Below are 4040 nucleotides of genomic sequence, written 5' to 3'. Positions count from 1 at the left end.
CCCAGCTCCCCGTGTGCGGTGTTCTGCTGTGTTTTAAGGACACAGCCAGCCCCAAGGTACATGAAACTGCTGCATTGAAGGGGCTGGATGCCACCCCACTGCGCTCCCACCCACCCAGCGAGACAGCCCCTCTATTGCTGGCGCAGACAAAGGCATCTTCACCCCATTAACACCCCCGGGGGTCAATTCTTCCCTCCCATCCATCAGCACGACGGGGCTGACTGTGCTGCAGCGGGGCCAGGAGGAGGAAGCGGGATGGGGAGAGCTCCCAGGAGCAGGTTTGCTCCCAGACAGGGTTGAGCCGTGTGGGTGCAGCACAGGGATGGTGCCCGTGCTCCCCCCCCCCCCCCCCACCAGGAGCACAGCTCAAGCCTGGGCACCTCCTCAAGCCCAGCAGCTCAGCCTGTGTGCTGAGCCCCCCCCAGCCCACTGCCTTCCAGGCCCCGTCTCATCCCAGTTCCATCCCCATCCTGCCCGCATCCCATCCCCCTCCCATCCCCATCCCCCTCCGCATCCCATCCCCATCCCCATCCCATCCCCATCCCCATCCCCATCCCATCCCCATCCCCATCCCCATCCCCATCCCCCCCCAGCTGTCAGCACCCAGGGCCACTGCCAAGACAGCAGCGCTGCATTGTCCAGGTCAGGGCTGAGCGCTGCCGCCTGAGGGGAGTGTTGGATGCACAACAAAGCTGGCATCACCAAAGAGACCCCGGGGAGGGGAGGTGGGAGGGGGGGGGGAAGAGACAAACAAACAGAGAAATCAACCCCCCCAATAAAGCCATTAATCTTCTTGAGCTGGGACAACTGCCATCGTCCCCACTGCGGGGCTCGACCTCTGCTGAGTGACACGGCCACCGCCTCTGAGAAAGGGACCGTGGAGGAATGCGGCTGCGTGGGGGTCCCTGGGGGGGCACGGGGGGGCGGTCGTGTCTGGGAGGGGGGTGGCATGGGGATTGTGGAGCATTTCAAGGCACATTCCCATCAGATACGGGTGCCCTCAGCCCCGGGCAGGGCAGGAGCTGGGGAGGGGGCTGCAAACCAGCAGGAGCACGGCGTTTGTTCCGGATGATTTTGTGGAGGTTTTAAGCCCCCCACCCCCCACACACCCCGCTTCCCTTCCTTACCCTGCATTTACAGCCCCTCCAAGAACGTTCTCAGGGCTGGAGCTGAGGGCAGNACCCCCCTCCCTCCCCTTCTGCTCCGCGGATGCGCGTTGGGTTCGGCGCTGCCCGGCTCCGCTGCCCCCGCGAGGAAGTAACTCCTCTCTCCGCTCCCGAATAAATATATATAATATATATATATGTATTTAAATACTCACCCCCCACCACCACCACCACCACCACACACATACCCTAAAATAAATAAATAATAGCGGACACGCAGCCCCTGACGCAGGCTTGAGTCATCGGCAGGGCTGCACGTCAAAGCTGGGGAGGCAGCCTGCACCCCCCCCACACCCCCCCATCGGCTCTCCGAGGGGGCCCTTGCGTTAAAAATAAATAACAAAATAAAATAGAAGGGGGGGGAGTTCGCTTCTGCCCACCCTGGTCCCTGTATGAGGAGCCCCGACAGAAAGGAGCGCACCCAGAGGTGCCCCCCCCGGCTCTGCCTTTCCCGGTGGGTTTCTATGACCCCTTTACCTCCCCGGGGGAGGGGGGGGCATTGGTTTTTTGGAGTCGTGGAGTGGCACTGGGTCATTTGTCGGGAGGAAAGCAGAACGACACGGACCCAGCCGGCTCTTGAGGGCAAGGAAACCTCACACCCAGCACCCGTCGTTAATTAACCACGGCCACTTAAGCTGCTTTGACGCCGTGGGGAGTGGAGCAGGAAGCACGAGCACGCGTGCAGGGATCGGCCCTGCCCCGGGGAGCACCCGGCTGGGTTCGCTGGGAAAGGCAGAGGCTGCGGGGCTGGTGGGGAAGGGGGAATTTTCAAAGGGGGGTTCACTGCTGGTTCGGGGCCTGATGGAAGCGATTGAGGTCAGCGAAAAACCCAAATTCAGCCCATCCTCAGCTCGTCCAGCTAAGGCGCTACTGGTGCAGGGGGTACTGGTACCAGTATCCAGCCCCCGGTGCCCATGAGAAACCCTGGCAGGAGGAGAAACACATTGGGAAGAGGAATCCTATGGAGGATTCAGACCCGTGGCCCCAAGGCGCCGAGCTCCAGCTCCCGGATCCCGGTGCCTGCTCCCGGATCCCGGTGCCTGCTCCCGGATCCCGGTGCCTGCTCCCGGATCCCGGTGCCTGCTCCCGGATCCCGGTGCCTGCTCACTCCCCGTCCCCCGGGGGCTGTTTCCCTTCGCAGCCCACGAGGTGCAGAGCAACCCCCCTCCCCCCCCGCCCCAGCTCACTCAGCCCTGTACGCTTCCCCCGGCTCGGGGAGCGGTCTGGATTAAAGCAGAGCGTGTGCATGAGTAATGCCTCTCCCTCCTGGAGGAGCAGTGCCCCGCAGAGCCGGGGGGGGCCGATCCCGTGCTCCAAGCGCAGCGCGTTCCCAGAAGCAAGCGCTGGGGCAGCGGCCTATAAATATCCGCCCGCATCCACCGCTGCTCTCATGTGACCCCGGTCCCCGCGTTTTACGGCTGCCATCTGTCACCATGGCGATGGCATCGCGAGGGCCACCGACCCTTTCACCCACCCCTTTCATCCCGGGGGGGGCGGTGCTCGGGGGGGGGATGCGCTTAAAGGACGGGAAGGTGCAGATGGAGGGGAGGGAAAACGCGGAGGGAGGTTGAAGGGGAGCGGGCGATGCTGCGGGGATGCAGGTGCCAAACCTCACCTGCAGAGTGGGGCGGGCAGAGCTGGAGGGGGGGGGCACAGGGCCGAGCAAACCCCCCCCAACCCCCCCCGCTGCAGGCAGAGCATCACGAGGATGCTGGCAGCACGGGGAGACGCGTTTGCCCAAAGCAGGGTGCGAGCGGCGGGGATTAGCGGCGCGAGGAAGCGTGGCTCGGAAGACGGTTTTCCACCTAAGCTGTCACGCCGACCTACATTCAAGTGATAATAATCTAAGGGGATAATGCCCTCCGGTTTCTAAATATGTATTTCCCTGCAAAGCCGTGGGCTGTCGCGGCTCATCCACGGCCCAGTGCTGCTAACACAACGGGAAGGGACGGAGCCCACGAGAGCGGCGGCTGCGCTGGCTCCGAGCAGAGGGGTTTGAGCTCTGCTGGGGCGTTTCCCACCCGAGCATCCCGGAGGGGAAGGGATTTGCTGGGGTCCATCCTCCTCTCGCTGGGGTCCATCCTCCTCTCGCTGGGGTCCATCCTCCTCTTGCTGGGGTCCATCCTCCTCCTGCTTCGCTTCGCTGCTCCTCCTGCAGAACCACGCGCTCCTCTCCGATGGGAACTGGGGACACGGAGCTGAGAGGAGGCAACACAGGCCCTGCTGCCACGGCCCCGGGTGCCATCCCAGCAGCTGCAGGTGGCACTGCCCATCCTCCCAGGGACATCCCCACCTGCACAAGCACAAGCACGGGGGAGCCTCCGCAGCTCTGGCACGCAGCCCTCGTGCTCCCTCACCCTGGAGCAGGGCGGTGACCCCGGGGTGCTGCGTGTCCCGATGCCAGGGGACACCCCCAGCAACGCGAGGGCAGCGACCTTCAGAAAAGACAAAGGAGCAGCCCGGCCTGTGCCCTCTGTGCTCCCATCTCGGCCCTTCGGATTGCCCCGGAGCCAGACCGACTGATTTCGGGCCACCTACAAAACATATATATATATATATATATCCAAAAAGTTGGAGAGGGGAACGGCAATAATCTGCATCTGAGTGGCAGAAGAGGACGGCGCTGATTCATTCAGCCCTGGGGGACGGGCACGCAGGGAAGAAAGGGGACTCTGCACAATGGAAGGAAAAATAATAAACACCAGCACAGAGGCAGGAATGAGAACCATGTCTCGCCGCCCCAGGGCGAGGGCTCCGAGCCGCGGGACAACGCTCATGAAAGCGCTGCTGCTCCCGTCTTCTGGTCTTAATTTTCTTTGTATGCCGAGCTGCCATCGGATCCGACGCGGCCGGGCTTGTGTTGTGCAATGGGAG

The sequence above is a fragment of the Numida meleagris genome, chromosome 25, assembly GCF_002078875.1.
Source record: "Numida meleagris isolate 19003 breed g44 Domestic line chromosome 25, NumMel1.0, whole genome shotgun sequence".
NCBI lineage: Eukaryota > Metazoa > Chordata > Aves > Galliformes > Numididae > Numida > Numida meleagris.
This window is presented reverse-complemented; position numbering follows the sequence as displayed.